A 17040-nucleotide genomic window follows, 5' to 3' on the forward strand; every position below is an offset into this window, starting at 1 on the left:
ATACACGTTTTCAGATCTCCGTCATGTTTCGGAACAAAAAATAACAGTGAAGAAACGGGGGACTGTGATTGTCGTATGAACCCATTTTCTAAGTATTTCTGAATGTAATCTTTAAGATGCCGGTTTTCAGCTTCAGTAAGCGCATACATTTGGCTACAAGGAAGGTTAGATCAAGGTTCCAAATCGAATTTTGCAGTCATACAACCGATGTGAGGGCAACTTCTTTGATTCCAATTCACTGAAAACTTCAGCAAACTCTTGATATTCTACCGGAAAACTCACAGTTTGCACCTCACACACCATCATCTTTTGAAAGCATTATAAAGCTGCTGGATTTCCATCTTGCTCTTTCTGCTTTTCTCCGAAGCAATTCTCCAAACAATAACTTGAGTGAAACTTCACGGTTCGATAATTCCAGTTAATTGTTGGGTTGTGTTCATTAACCAAGGCAAATCCAGGATGATTCCAAACTGCGGAGCATCGATCAAGGTAAATTGAATCTCTTCCTTTAGACCTTCGACAGAGACAAGTTCCACAACTTGCGTGTGACTGGTTATTGGGCCGGAAGATACATTTGTACCCTCATACCCTCAACAGCACTAACTGCCTCACTTCTATTTTTAGGTAATGCCTCAGACCAATTTTCGAGGCATATTTGAGGTGACAAAAGTTTCCCGTAGCACCGGCGTCCAGCATCACGGCCACTCCTGAAAGAACTCTGTCTCAATATCTTAGGGTCATCGCCAGAATGAGGTGCGGAGCGGAAGAGAATTGGCCACTTGAAGAGAAATTGGAGTTGTATCCTTGTTAGCATCCACCAGCCCAACTCCTTCTACTGGTGGTGCAGAGAGTTTTCCTCCTTGAAGGTTCTTGGTTTCTTGGGACATTCCTTTACAAAATGTCTACTGATACCACAATAAAGCCATAGTTTATTCTTTCGACGCTTTTCTTTCTCTTCTTTGGAAAGGGGGCCTCTAATAGAAACAGGTTAGCTTTTTCACCCTCTGAGGCGGAAAGCCGGAGGTTCTCACGCTTTACCTATCTTGAATACTAGCAGCGCTTCGCCACGCTTGATTTAATAAGCTTTTTATGCTCATTTAACTTGTGGGGTATCTCACATCTAGTTCGATTTTAATTTAGCGCTTGCATCTGGAATTGTCTCCTCACCTCCCTCTGCCGTCTGGGCCACTCTCAGCTGAGTATTGACGCTGAGAGTTGGTCCCGGGGAGGCGAGGGCAGGACAGCGGCCATATTGGGTCGGGCTGCGCCGTGACGCGCTCCAGATAGCTTTAAAAAGGGAAGGGCCTCTTCGCGTAAGCGAACGCGTTGCGGACGCGCCGGATGCCCGCCGGAGTCACGCCAGAGTCCAGCCCGTCTGCGCCCGTCCGCGCTGGGCCGGGCTCTGGGCACTGGCATACTCTTCTACTGGTGAGCAAAGCCATTATTTCCATCATGGTACTTGCATACTCCTTTGATGAGCTATATGCACTACGTGGTACTTCCAATAATAACTGTTCCATCTACCCATTCCCCCCTACCAGGTTTCGCTGTCCTTACTGTAACTTTTCATTAAAAACCCCTACCATGTGTAGATCCCTGTGCTACCTAGGTAGACGAAATAGACAGGTTAGCCCCGGGATAGTTTCCCCTCGACCCCCGCTAAGTTTTTGGAGTATAAACTGTAGATCCCTGCCACAACATAGATACAATATACATGATTTTCTTGTTGAACACCAACCTGATGCGATATTCCTGACCGAGACGTGGCTCAGGGACTGCTCAGGTCCGGATATTGCAGATGCCATTCCCTCCAATTATGCTATTCTTCGCCAGGATAGAAATTCTGGCAGGGGGGGTGGAATTGCAATTATCTTCAAGAACATATATACTTGTAAATTGGTAGATGCCACCCAAAAAAACTGCGAGTCAGCTCTATTTCAACTGTTCATAACCCCTCAATTTACGTTGTCAGGTCTACTGGTGTATCGTCCCCCTGGGACAGCTAGTCCATGGATAACTTCATTACCGGACCTTTTAGCCCCGGTCATGCTCAAAGCGTCTAATTTTACTATTTTAGGAGACCTAAACATACATCTAGATGATAATGAATGCCCTCACAGGAATCAGCTCCTCTCTACCCTGGAAGCTTTTAACCTCCAGCTACACAACACAGGTCCTACACATTGTGCTGGACACTTACTTGACCCAATTTTATCCAATTTGCCCTTAGACTGTTCCCGTGAAGCTCTACAAATTACCTGGTCTGATCACTCAGCTGTCCCTTTTTTCTTAGACATGGCTGAAACAGCTACTAGATCTGCGACAGTAAAACTGGGGCCATCTCGGAATTGGGGGAAGGTTAGCATCCCAGAACTCAATAAATTACTGATTAAAACACTCCCGTCTATTGACGCACCAGTTACTGCTCTTAACAGTGCTACTGAATTCTGGCTAACCAATGCTGTAAATCAGGCGCTACCAATGACGTCAAAGCCCACAGTTTCACATCATCCTCCAGCTCCATGGTACTCGGAACAACTTAAGAGTCTTCGCTCACAATGTAAGACCTTGGAGCGGAAATGGAGAAAAGGCTACTCCCCTTCACGTAAAATCATTTATAAAGAAGCCTTAAAAAAGTACCACAACAGCTCCAAAACTGCTAAAGCAAACTACACTACAAAAACAGTGACTGATGCACAAAACTGTCCTAAGGTGTTATTCTCCGTTGTGAAGAAACTGACTGGTGTAAATTCCACTCCCCCTCCTCCGGCTCTTGATGCCGTCCAGTGTCAGTCCTTAGCGGATTATTTTATAAACAAAGTGGATCTTATTTACGATCATTTCTCTCCACCTCCAGAGACCACTTTCACCGCCCCTAATACGGTCCAGGAATTGGTGAATACCACCACTGATGCTGTAATCACCACCTGGCAGCCTCTAGACGCCACTTCTTTTGTGTCCTGTTTAAACAGTGTGCGTTCTGGTTCCCCACTGGATGTGCTCCCGGCCAAAATAATAAAACAACTGGATCCTCTTATTCACCCCATCCTCATTAAACTACTAAACACCTCTTTGAGTGAGGCCCAGGTCCCCCTACCTTGGAAACACGCCATGGTGGTACCTTTACTAAAAAAAACGGGCGCTGATTCTTCCAACCCTGCCAACTTTCGCCCGATATCTTTGCTGCCAATCTTTTCGAAGATATTGGAGAGACATATAAATTCCCCGTTTTTTAAACTGGTCGAAAACACCGCTTTTCTCCATCCTTCTCAGTCGGGTCTCCGGCCTAGGCACTCAAATGAGACAGCGCTCCTGGGGGTAACGGAGAGTCTGAGGCACGGTGTCGACCAAGGTAACACCATGGCGCTCATCCTGCTGGATTTGAGCGCAGCGTTCGACACCGTGTCACATTCCATCCTCATTGACTCTCTGAAATCTCTAGGTGTGGGTGGCCAGGCCTTGGCCTGGCTGGTGTCTTTCCTCAATGACCGAAGTTTTCAAGTGTTCTCTCCTAAAGCAGCTTCCACCATTTGCCCATCTACCCGCGGTGTTCCCCAAGGCTCAATCCTTAGTCCTTTATTATTTAATATTTACGTTAAACCCTTGGCATCTATTGTCGAACAGGCTGGGCTAACCCTGTTTTCCTACGCAGATGACACCCAGATTGTCTTCTCCCTATCAGGGAGAGACGAGAACAACATCTCCGCACTCAAGTCAGGCCTCACTCTTGTGGCCGACTGGATGCGGAGAAACTGTCTCAAACTGAATGGGGAGAAGACCGAGGTGGTCATTCTGGGTCGGAATAAACATCTTTGGGGTCCCCGCCATTGGCCCATCGAATTGGGTACTGTACCAACACCTTCCACCGCAGTTCGCAACCTGGGCGTCATTATAGACGACAGGTTAACTATGAGACAACAGGCCACTAAGGTCGCTGCCATCTGCTTTTCAACGCTGCGGTGGCTCTATAAGATCCTGTGGATGCTTCCACTCTCCTCCCGCAGAACCGTAGTCCAGGCGCTCGTAACATCTCGCCTGGACTATGGCAATATTCTCTACTTGGGCGCAGATAAAGCCACCTTACAGGTGTTGCAGGTAGTGCAAAATGTGGCTGCGCGCCTGCTAAAAAACATCCCCACACGCACTTCAGCCAAGGCCGCCTTACGCGACCTTCATTGGTTGAGCATTCCTGAACGTATTAAATTTAAGGCACTATGCTATATGTTTAAGGTCAAGCAGGGTAGTGCCCCAGCCTACCTCCAAGGGTTGATAACACCCTACAGACCCATACGCCCACTAAGGTCATCGGACATGGGAAATTTCATTATGCCAAGATGGAAGCTGACAAAAATGGGAGGTCGTTCCTTTTCTACTCTGGGCCCCAAATATTGGAACTCCCTCCCACTGGCTCTAAAACTAGAGACCAATTTGTTTCGCTTCCGTAAGGCTCTGAAGACATGGCTTTTTACTCAACGTGCCCAATAGCCTGCTGTGACTCATGTTAGGTGAAACTGCCTCCTTCTTCTACAGTCTATCCCTAGCGCCGGGAAACCCATTGTGGGTAGCTGTGCGCAATATAAGCTTAAAAAAAAAAAAAAAAATAGTTCCAATTTGCATAGGTTCGACTCCATGTTCATTATCACCAGATTTAACAACCTCTGCTCTGACCCGGTCAAAGTGTGGTACACTGGGCCAAAATTCACGTAATCTTTCACCCCTTCTTTCCGTTTGTCAATAGTCTATCTCTAAAACGAGATCAATCAAAGCTGAAACTTCTGTAGGGCGATTTGGGATCTGTGACAAAGCCTCCTTTAAGTCCTCTTTCAAACACCGATAGAACAAGGCTGCCCTTTTGGCCTCCGGTCATTCAGTTTCTACAACAAGTTTGTTAAATTGGGCCAGGTAAGTGACAAGCTCCCAATTCCCTTGCCTCAACTCCAGTAATTCATTATCCGTAGCCTGTGCCTCCTTCCGACGATCAAAAATTCGCAAAATCTTTCTTGAATTCCTCAAAGTTACATAAAATTGGTGAGTCTTGGGTGACCAGGGGCATATGACCACGAAGCTGCGTCTCCATTGACCTACGGCAAGATGAAAGCTATACGATATTGTGCATCTGGGAAGACAGTGGGCCGACACAAGAAGTACAACGAGCACTGAGTTACGAAATTTTAGGCCTTCATTTTAAATTTGATTACCTCATTTTTCTCCCTGACTCCTATCAACTCTTGTTGAATCTCCTTAAGAATATTTCCTAATTTTGTTTAATTGAACCCTTTAGCCATTCTGCTCGGGTGAGTATTGACGTGGGCACTTCACTCTGTCAAGGGTTGTGGTTACTCACAGTGCCGACAGTCCCAGGAGCAGAATGATGAGATTTTCCAAATTCCACCACTGGTTTTCCCACATCCCAGCCACCAACTGAACAGTTAACTAGTGGCCTTGCAAACCAACCTGGGGGAAAGGGGAATGGGACAGAGAAGAGACTGCCTGACCTTCTGGCTCTTCCACTCTATTTCTTCCTTTCCGCTGTACTCCATTTTATGCCATTCTTACTCCCTCTCTCTCTTCAAGTATGAGTGGAAATTGCTGTAACAGAAAAGCACACCTTTACTAATTTCTTTCAGTTCTTTCTCCACTTTCTTACCCTCTCTCTCTCTCTCTCTCCCTCTCTCTCCCTCTCTCTCTCTCTCTCTCTCTCTCTCTCTCTCTCTCTCTCTCTCTCTTTCTCTCTATTTCCTTACCCAGAGTGCCTATGGGTTTTGCTCATCATCTATTCTCCAATATAAGTATTTTTTTCTTTGGCAACCTGCATTATAAACAACATTTTAGCACCCTTTTAACTCTGTGAGTTCATTTATTCTTTTTCACTCATTTGTTCATTCACTCTCTGCCTTACTTTCTTAGCTTCTGAATACTTCTTTCTTCTCCCTTAGAACTCTTCTGGAGCCTCCGCCGTCAACCAAGCAACGAAGAAATCAGGAACTGAAGTATTCAATTGGTAAGTATTAATTCTTCTCTTTATATTTCTTATTTCCTATTTACTTTAAATTGGTATTTCTCTCTAGTTCTAAATTACCGAACGAAGTAACCGACGCACTGAAGTGCTCTAACCTGCGCCTAAGCCTGGCACAAAATTGCACTATTTCTATCTAACTAGACTACAGAAAGAACACGACTAATCTCTGAAAATACGTTGGTGAGTGCCTTGGTTCTAAAATCAACTGGCGCACTTCACAGCTGGTCTAGACCTCGCTCCCATGTCCAGGAACTCAAGACTAGACCGGCAACTTCCACCGCGGTCCTCCCTGTTAGTAGTATAGGGGAGCATGCCTGGTTCCACGCTATAATCACCCGTGACCTTTTGCGAGCGAGTGATCTTTGCAATGCCGGTTCAATGGCAGATACTGCGAGACAAAGAAGAGCTTTGATTCCTTTTTCCTGCACCCTGACACCTGTCCAGGGGATGCAGAAGAGGTGAGGCCTGTACTCCGCTGAGGAGGTGAGACCTGTTCAAGGGGTGCAGAGGAGTTGAGGCCTGTCCTGGGCCGGGGGTGCAGTGGAGGTGCGGCCTATCCAAAAGGTCTATGCCGAGGCATTGAAGGGCGTTGTGTCGCTGGCGTCTATAAGTGATGCAGTCATATCAGTGCCCCCTAAGCCTGGAAAAGACCCTGTAAGTGTACATCTTTTTGCCCTCTGCCACTGCGTAACAATGATAATAAATTCCTGCCTGATGTGATGCAACTCAGCTATCCCTCCTACTTGAGAAAATAGTCTCCCCTGTAGAGTTGGGATTTATCCCACATAAATCCACAGCAGTTCATCTACAGACGGTATTCGCAGTGCTGCATTAGGTAAACCCAAACATGAAGTCAGCTGATGCCGATAAGGCGTTTGACTCCCTGGAGTAGCCTTTTATGATCGAGATGTTTAGGCGGCTTGGTATGTCAGGGAGTTTGAGATCACTTATGAAGCTGCTGGACACACAGCCTATGGCCTGCGTTTGCGTAAATGGGCTCAACCACCATTCAGATCGCCTGGGGCACTGGGCTTAGTGTTATAATTTCTGATGTCTTCGTCTCAAACTGGAGGGTCGCTAATTTGAATCCTGGTTGGTGCACTAGGGAATAGTGACTTGTATATTTTTACAGTGCTGTGACGTCTCTGCCCGTGAGAGACAGCACTTTGAATAGGAAAGCCAATAGTTTAAAGAAAGAATTAAACAAAATATAAAATAGGCTACACAAATTATAGAATGTGCTGTACAGAGTATAAGATCAGTCGAGCATAATTTGCAAAAAGAGAGAACGTGTAATTTCTTACTGTGCTATCAGATGTTACATTTTTAGTAACCACAATCATACTGTAGCTAGTGTTAACCTTTTTCTAAGGTTTCCATGAAAATACTGCATTAAAGAAGTACTGGTAACACCCTCACAGTAATCTTAAAAAGAATCACTCTTTGTCACCATGAACCTCTAGGTTTGTTGCCCCCTCTGGTGGTCTGCTCCATTGCCCGCACTCATCTAGTGCAGCTCGGTGATGCCAGCACAACTGGAACAGCCTGGCAGGGCGCACACATCTCAGCTATAAAAGTCCTGCTCGTTGGGTGGCAGGAGCTGCCAGGCAGCAAGGATCCCAAAGTGAGTGTCCACATTCCAGTTTGTGGATCGTGTTCGCAACCCAACCCAACCATATCACCATACTACGATTTTTGCCGCAACCACACAAGCAAACTGACCCAGGAGTTACAAGTTAGCCATGGCGGCTCTGGGCTATTGCTTACATTTGTGGTCCCACCCAGGTCTCTGGCCCTCTGGACAGCTTTCGAAACAGAGGACATGCCCTTTTGAGAAGCTGGTAACCCCAGTGCTTCTTCAAGCCGTACTTTTATCATGGCGCTTCATTTTACGTGGCCAACTCTCACCCCACTGGCCTCCTTAAATGGTGCGATGTTTGGGTGACATTCGTTCTGCAAATTCCTGAAGTGTGCATAAAGCACAAGCCCGAAACCCATCAGCCTATATCTTCCAGGATCAACACCTAACGAGAAGAACAAATGCAGAATTCAAATGTTTTGATAGACCAATGTCATAGTCACAGTTTGATGCGCAGTAGTCGTTCACCGTATTAGCAGGTCTTTTTTGTAATTAGGCACTCCTACCTGGAGACGGTTGTTATGTGGTCACTATTAATAAGGGGTTATTGCCCGTCATTGCGGATACACTGTCTATCGTGATACTTCTGCTTCTCCTTAACCTTTGTGTTGTTGTAAAAATACCAGTAACCTTTATAAGGCAAGTCGGTAAGCTTTATAATGTTGTGTATCAGTTGTCGCTTTATCCCCTTCTTGTAAAATATGCAAACCAAACTTGAAATAAGTACACTTTGTTGTGAGAATAGCTATTGTTGCCGCTGATTTCTTTTCTTGCAGCACAGCAATGCCTCTATTATAAATCGAGCATTGATTATTCGAATAGTATTGATTCCATTCCAGAGTGACTTTTGCAACCTTAAGGCGATAAATAATACGTTGACCTCATATTTGTATTGGATCAGTTTATCATGTTAGAGTCCTGTACTTCGTCGTCGTTTTCTAGTGAGCGGCCTAGGCTCTAGAGGATCATAGGGCTCTCCCCCTCCCTTTGCTTCGACAGTGTTTGCCTTTAGAGACGCTGATATGCAGTGCCGAGACCTGCAGTTAAGCAGCTCTGAACGAGTGAATGAAATCCATGCTGGTGGTTTGAGCTGGGAACGTGCCTTTCATGTTTATTGCTTCCATCCAGCCTCCTTCGAGGTACATACATTGTCAGATAAGGGGACAGAGGCACAGAAAGAGTAGGATTTACCTGATACTAAACAGTTTAAGTCTGATGAACACAGAACTACTTTTTCCAAAGGTTATTATGTGGCCACGTTACATTCTGGTGAATAGTCCATGAGAGTGGGCGCTGTGTACCCCTCCCCCCCCACCAGAGGCAATTTCTATGTAGTAATCAAACTCTCCTGTCATCGGTAGGCTAAGGGTAAGATTTATTCACCACTCACCCAACTGCACCAGGAACATAACTGTCAGGAACACTCCTGGCAACGCATCAACAACGCTCCTGGCAATGCATCAACAACAACATTCCAGGGCCGCTGGAAGGAATCTTTAGTTAAAGACGCATCCCCACAGTCTGGGCCCATTTTTAAAAGCACAGCTTTAGGATGGTTGTAAATACCGCGATCTTGGACATAAATGAGGGGAGAGGCATACATTTACTTAGGGATTCCTGAAGCGCGCTATTTCACAAATTGGTAGGTCAGGGTTAAACACAGAGTCTCCTTGTTGCACAGTTTCCTAGTGCAGTAAACCACACGTGGGGTGGTGGAGATCGTGAGGGAGAGGCCGAGGGACTACAATCCCAGGATAAGGACCTGTATAGTGGCCCTGTTGAGAATTAAGGATGTTTGGTCTGTGTGTAAAGGCGCTTTCGTGTTCTGGATTCATGTGAGGTGCAGAGCCCATTTCAGGTGTCTCCTTTGTATCTAAGTAGCCTCTAAAGTTGTGTGCTCTTCCATAACGTTAGTGATACTCTGCATTCTCTCCTCTCACTGCATGTCACGTCGCTGCTTTTTAGAGTAATTCCTTGTATTGAAATTCTTTGTAAAGCAGATGACCCTTGTAGGGAAGATTATAATCTCTCTGACACCCCTTGGTACGTAATATCCCGTACCTGGCCCCCCCAAAAAACGGACTCTGCATGATTTACTATATGGTAATACTTCCTTCAAATATTGCTCATTTTGCCCATGCTTCAGTCCATGCTTCAGTCCATATGAAACTAGTCTTTGCCCTCCCACCCTCTTGTCCACACAGTACCCTGGATCCCGCCACCTATTACATGCTCACCTGCATCAGATTCTTCTAGTGCCTGGCCTGTGTTATTGCATTGTTTGCATTAGATTATTCTAGTGCCTCGCCTGTGTTATTGCATTGTTTGCATCAACCCTAGTGCCGGGCCTGTGTTATTGCATTGTCTGCATCAGATTCTCCTAGTGCCTGGCCTGTGTTATTGCATTGTCTGCATCAGATACTCCTCGTGCCTGTGTTATTGCATTGTTTGCATCAGATTCTCCCAGTGCCTGGCCCGTGTTATGGCCTTGTTTGCATCAGATTCTTCTAGTGCTTGGCCTGTGTTATTGCATTGTCTGCATCAGATTCTCCTAGTGCCTGGCCTGTGTTATTGCATTGTTTGCATCAGATTCTCTTGGTTCCTAGCCTGTGTTATTGCACTGTCTGCATCAGATTCTCCTCGTGCCTGTGTTATTGCATTGTCTGCGTCAGATTCTCCTCGTGCCTGGCCTGTATTATTGCATTGTTTGCATCAGATTCTCCTCATGCCTGGACTGTGTTATTGCATTGTTTGCATCAATCCTAGTACCGGGCTCGTGTTATTGCATTGTTTGCATCAGATTCTCCTACTGCCTCGCCTGTGTTATTGCATTGTTTGTGTCAGATTCTCATAGTGCTTGGCCTGTGTTATTGCATTGTTTGCATCAGATTCTCCTAGTGCCTGACCTGTGTTATTGCATTGTTTGCATCAGATTCTCCTACTGCCTCGCCTGTGTTCTTGCATTGTTTGTGTCAGATTCTCATAGTGCTTGGCGTGTGTTATTGCATTGTTTGCGTCACATTTTCCTAGTGCCTGGCCCGTGTTATTGCATTATTTGCATCAATCCTAGTGCCTGGCCCGTGTTATTGCATTATTTGCTTCAGTCCAAGTGCCTGGCCCGTGTTATTGCATTGTTTGTGTCAGATTCTCCTACTGCTTGGCCAGTGTTATTGCATTATTTGCTTCAATCCAAGAGCCTGGTCCGTGTTATTGCATTGTTTACATCCGATTCTCCTAGTACCTGATCTGTGTTATTGCATTGTTTACATCAGATTCTCCTCGTGCCTGGCCTGTGTTATTGCATTGTTTGCGTCAGATTCTCCCAACCCCTGGTCTGTGTTATTGCATTGTTTACAACAGATTTTTCTAGTGCCTGACCCGTGTTATTGCATTGTTTGCATCATATTCTCCTGATGCCTGGCCTGTGTTATTGCAGTGTCTGCGTCAGATTCTCCTAGTGCCTGGCATGTGTTATTGCATTGTTTGCAGCAGATTCTCATAGTGCCTGGCCCATGTTATTGCAGTGTTTGTGTCAGATTCTCCTACTGCTTGGCCCGTGTTAGTGCATTATTTGCTTCAACCCTAGTGCCTGGCCCGTGTTATTGTAATGTTTGCATTAGATTCTCTTGGTGCCTGGCCCGTGTTATTGCATTGTTTGCATCAGATTCTCTTGGGGGCCTTGCCCGTGTTATTGCATTGTTTGCATCAGATTCTCCTCGTGCCTGGCCCGTGTTATTGCATTGTTTACATTAGATTATTCTGGTGCCTGGCCTGTGTTGCATTGTTTACATTAGATTCTTCTAGTGCCCGGCCTGTGTTATTGCATTGTTTACATTAGATTCTTCTGGTGCCTGGCCTGTGTTATTGCATTATTTGCTTCAATCCTACTGCCTATCCCGTGTTATTGCATTGTTTGCATCTAGGGCCCGGCCTGTGTTATTGCATTGTTTGCATCTAGTGCACGGCCTGTGTTATTGCATTGTTTGCATTAGATTCCTCTAGTGCCTGGTCTGTGTTATTGCATTGTTTGCGTCAGGTTGTCACAACACCTGGCCTGTGTTATTGCATTGTTTGCGTCATGTTTTTCTAGTACATGGTCTGTTATTACATTATATGTGCTGCTTTTGGTATGGTATTCTAATAGTTGCAGCTTTTCTAACAAACATGGTACCTTTTATCCCAATCAAGTGCCTCTGACTGCAAGGACACTGCCCTCTTCCTGCAGTGTTGTGTGGCGTTTTAGGCTCTAAGTGAATTTTCCCGATTCATGCCCTTATATAGGTACGATTCACATTGCCCTTATATAGGCATAGAAATCAAGTCCTTATTTAGACATATCCCATGCAGACCAAATATAGGCATGGCTACTTCCACCCGTACCAAACGTCATAACGATTACTTGGAAAATCAGCTTAAGCAGTTAGGGAACATCCCTTTGCTCGAATATTGATTTGTCCAAGAACTCATGTACTTTGCAAAGAACAACTGGTCCCTAGGGGTTCTTTCCTGACGTTATTATGCCCGACTTTATGTCAAAATATGAAATTCCTAGACACCTTCAAGGTATAAATATACCTCCACTTGCTCCAGAAAGACACGGTGGTTGGAGCAGTTCGACTATCTACTTGCCCGACGGAGCTCGCTAAAGCAAGTGCCGAAGGAAGCCGACCCTCCAGCTGACACACTGATCAGGAAGCTGTCACTTCTCCTGCCGAGAATCCAGCTCCAGTGTTTCCAAGCTCCCCTTGCGGGGAGTTGGGAAGTCGAGCCCTGAGACAGAGATACCAGACCTCCTTCATTCTAACTAATGTATGGAGCTTATTAGAACCTAGAGAAATCTTGGATAGATTCTTGGCAAAGAAACCTAAACCTATTCTACACAATACTTACTTCTTCCCTTGTACTAGACTTAGGTTAGGTACATCGGGGTAGGCGTATTTTAGAAGCACCAGTTGAGTATTTTAGCCTGTGTATTTATGTATGTATTTTTATATGGCTTAGAACCCATACAATGCTTTTACAGTATTATTTTATAATACTATTCTCGCTGTACGCATTATACTTTGCAGTCTGCTTAACGATTGTAGCAGTTCACTTCTCTTGTATGAGAAAGAAGACTGTTCAATAAACCTTTTTATTGAAAATGCCTGTCTTACTATTTCGCTGCAACTCTGTAGAAACGAAGCATGCACGATTGACTGAGTTATTTGGGCGTTGGATAGGGAGGCGGTCACCTTTCAAAAAACAGGAAGATGTTTTTGGGATTATAAAGCCATGAAGGGTCTAGAACCCCTTCTTGAAAAAACAGTGTCCAATTTAAATAATTGGCAGGGGGTGGAAGAGTGTTCTTTTGATGTTTTTATAAAGGAGGTCATCTCTGCCGCTAAAAAATCGAACCTAACTAGGAAAAAAAATACCCTCCCAAAAGCGGTTGTTTCCCTTAATAAGGAAATAAATAAGCTGGTGAGGGAACAATACATATGCGGTGCAGTAGAAAGACCCCAAAAAATATCTCTTCTTAAAAGGAGGAGGAGTAGGTTAAAGAAAAAAATGAAAAGAGAAAAAGAGGACCTGTTATGGATTGGATTGCGAGAAGCCGCTGTCCATGGGAACTCTAGACAATTCTGGACCCTTATTGGGGAGGGATGTGGTTCTAGAGTGCGCCCATCTCCAATTCCTATCTCCGAACAAACCTGGGTTAGCTACATCTTAAGTCTGTACGCAAAAAATGATCGGCATGTGCAACTTAGGGGAATTGAGGAAAATACTTCCTCTATTGCTGAATACCCCTCAGAACTATCCATAGAATTAGCTATAAGAGACATGCGTTCATCCGGTGCCATGGGTCCAGATGAACTCCCGATATCAGTCTTAAAACAAAATCCAGTATCCTGGAGTAAAATCCTATTTCCTCTTTTTAGGATTTGTTATCTTAAAAAATACATTCCAGCATCCTGGAAGGGGAGTATTTTGGTTCCGTTGTTTAAAAAGGGCGATAGGAACCTACCTATCAACTATCGCCAAATAGCTCTCCTAGACGCTATTGGGAAAGTGTTTTGTAAATGTCTACTATCACTAATTAATGATTGGGTGGCGCTAAAACAAATCTTACCCTTAGAACAAGTAGGCTTTCGTAAGGGCCACGGAACGCTGGACAATCTCTCCGCTCTTCAGACAATCACTGATAAATATATAGGGGTACGTGGCGGAAGAGTTTATGTGGCCTTTATAGACTTCTCCACAGCATTTGACAAGGTTGACCGTCCACTGCTGTGGAGAAAGCTCTCGGCTATGGGAATGCCGCCGTATCTATTAGATATGATTCAGCTGCTACATACAGACACTTGGTGCCAGGTTTTGCAAGGAGGAGACAGGGGGCTCTCTAAGATTATTCCTTCATGCAATGGTCTTAAGCAAGGTTGTTTACTTGCTCCGTTACTCTTTTCGTTATATATTGCTGATTTACCTGCTTCTCTTTCTTCTTGCGATGGTATAGCTCCAATTCTGGGCGGAAAACACATCTCATGTATGTTATATGCGGATGATATCATAATAATGGATCTTATGCCCAAAGGTCTTGCTAAACGCCTCCTTGCTCTACATCAGTATGCAGTTGATCATTTCCTAAAAATTAATGCAAGTAAGAGTAAAATTATGTGCATCACAGGCCGGAAAAAACATACATTTAGGAACTTTACCTGGTCTGTGGGAGATGACAAACTGGAGGTTGTAAAGAATTACGTTTTTCTTGGAAAAGTAATTTGTGATAATTTAAGTGCCAAATCCCATATCGATAACAGTGTCCGTAAGGCTTTAGCTCAAGGAAGAAGCTTAAATTCACTGTATTCGGCTCTGGGAAAAAGGCATTTTTCTCATTTACTGGAGGTCTTTAGGGCAAAGGTCCCATCCACCCTTCTATATGGCTTAGAATTAATTGATATCAAGCACTGGGATTTTTTAAATAAGGTGGAGGGGAAATTGCTAAGAAGTATATCTTCTGTCAGTTCTGCCTGCTCCGTGGCAGCTTGCAGACTTGAGTTTGGTTTGCGCAGCAGCTGGGTGCAGGGCCTGGCGGCTGTGGTACGCTGGGTCGCAAGCATAGCCAGAGGAGAAGAGGGGACTATGAGGTTCCTCCTAAGGACTGAACTATTGGGAGGTTTAGGGGAACACTCCTTGATTGTTAGCAATTTTAGAAAGGCTGTATCCCTCTTGCAGTTGGAAGAGAGTACTCTCTTTTCTTTATCTGCATCCCAGTTAAAGTCTGTCCTGAAAGATGCTACATGGGACCTTAGTTATAGACTAGACTTTACTGCTATTTTTGATAAGAAGGGTGTTAATCTTCTTACTGATTCTTTCGCAAGAAAATCCGCCCAACCTTACGCTACTTGGAACTTATCTCATGGTATTCGGAGATTCTGGTTTTTATTGAGACAAGATCTGCTACCCCTAAATAATCTTTTGTTTAAATGGCATGGAGTATCTGCAATTTGCAATTTTTGTCATCATTCTATTCAAGATCGAATACATGTACTTTTTATATGCCCAGCGCTGCGTCCCTATCGCAGCAAATGGCTAAGACACATATGCTTGCAAATGGGTATTCTAAATGTGAATTCTTTTATGTGTGCTTTATATAATCCCCCTAATGAGAGATTTTGTTTTCATATTTTTAATTTTTTTAAATGTTTTTTAGAAATTTTTTGAAGACTGGCGTGTCTAATAATATCTCACTTTGTGTTCTAGAAATTGGAATTGCGATGATTTGTCTATTTTCGCTGTGAATGGTATTTTTGTATTGTATTTTTTCTTTATGTGGACCTCTAAGGAGTTCCAAAGCATAATAAAGATTGACTGAGTAAAATACGTATCTATTGTTTCCTCCACTCTAGAGGTAAGGTCCTCATTCTTGGGAAACAAAGTTCTCATGTTTATGCGGTTGTCAGAAATTAATCTCTTCTTGTGAATTCGAGAAAGTTTCTAGTGACCTCTGAGCTAGCTGACACTCACTAGTAAGTTTAGTATATTCAGTAGAGACCTAGTCGACCTCAGTCCTACGTCTAATCTATAGGATATATTATTCCAATGCGCAGAGCCTATTGGGAATATAGGAACTACGCTACAGCAGTAGCAATCTACTTCCCATTTATGAAGCAACAGACAGCACAGCATGCCTGCCAAAGATGTCGTAGGGTCAGAAACAGTACATAGGTAAATAGGTATGATGGAAAACAAACTGATGAGTAAGATTTTAAATGAAGAAGCTGCTGTGATAGACGGCAAAACATCCATGTCGAAACATCAGCAGTAGGACAATGGTACATGGAACGATAATAGTAGATTTATTTACACGTCTGTGCAGTGCGTGTCACTTAATGTTCTTTTCTCCCACTCTCATGAGATGGTTTTAGAAGGCAACTCTGAGCTCACTGAGTGTGGAGCTTCCACGAATCCCAGAGACGGGCCGTTCCAAAGACGGTAATAGAGAAGGTTGAAAGATCTGAGTCTTGATCCTGGCAGGTGGATGGGGGTGTAGTTGGTCTGTGTGTTGCCACGGCTGTCCAGCGGGTGTAAGAAAATGTCAGCAATTTGTGGAGGGCCCTCTTTTGGGTGAGAACCTCCCAGCTTCATGCAATACGGACTAGAGGGTTTGTGTCTGCGCAGGATGAGTTACATTCCGATAGCAAAATGGAGGACCTTGTCCAGAGGGGATTGATGTTACCAAGGTTTAACATCTTCAGTTACGATAGATAGAGAAAGTCCATTTACCTCCAGGTGCTTGAAAAGCTTTCTGCACTCTGCTGGTGCAGGCAGGCAGGCAGGCGGGTCAAGGGAGCGACCCTTGACCCTTCCAGGTAGGTCGCTCCCCCTCCGCACAGCACCGCCTGTGTCCGTTCTCTCCCTCCCTGCCCCCGTGTCTCTCTGCCTGGTTTTTCCTTCTGCTCCCCTCGCTGCCTCGTGTCTCTCTGCCCGGTTTTTCCTCCTGCTCCACATGCAACCCCCGTGGCTCTCTGCCCGTGGTGCCTTCTGTTGCTTAGCTGCCCCTGCATTTCTGTGACATTTGTACCCTTGTTTGTGACCTTTGTGCCCTCTGTGCCACTCATTTCCCCCCGTTTTTTGTGACCTTTTTCTGCCCTTTCTTGTGACCTTTGTGCTTCTGTGCCACTTGTTACCCCCCGTTTTTTGTGACCTTTTCTGCCCTTTCTTATGACCTTTGTGCCTCTGTTTACGACAAGGGGTTAGGGGGTTTCGATGGGCAATTTCCACTCATTAAGAGTGGTAGATCCAACCTCAGCGTGTGCCCTAAAGTCGTAAGTTTTACAAAAAAGGCTGGGCTGTTCCTCAAATGGGTGAATGTACGTGTCACACTAGTGTTTGGATACTG

At 44.8% G+C, this 17040-nt stretch overlaps 1 pseudogene across 1 annotated transcript in view; it reads left to right on the forward strand.

The window, feature by feature from the left end:
- LOC144805939 (uncharacterized) overlaps positions 1-17040 on the forward strand; it is a 372336-nt pseudogene that overhangs the window by 342473 nt on the left and 12823 nt on the right. The window contains exon 4 of the transcript XR_013605634.1: positions 5937-6001. The product of XR_013605634.1 is annotated as an uncharacterized LOC144805939 (transcript). The remainder of the gene's footprint in view (positions 1-5936; positions 6002-17040) is intronic.

This window comes from Lissotriton helveticus (genome assembly GCF_964261635.1).
Source record: "Lissotriton helveticus chromosome 1_1 unlocalized genomic scaffold, aLisHel1.1 SUPER_1_unloc_34, whole genome shotgun sequence".
NCBI lineage: Eukaryota > Metazoa > Chordata > Amphibia > Caudata > Salamandridae > Lissotriton > Lissotriton helveticus.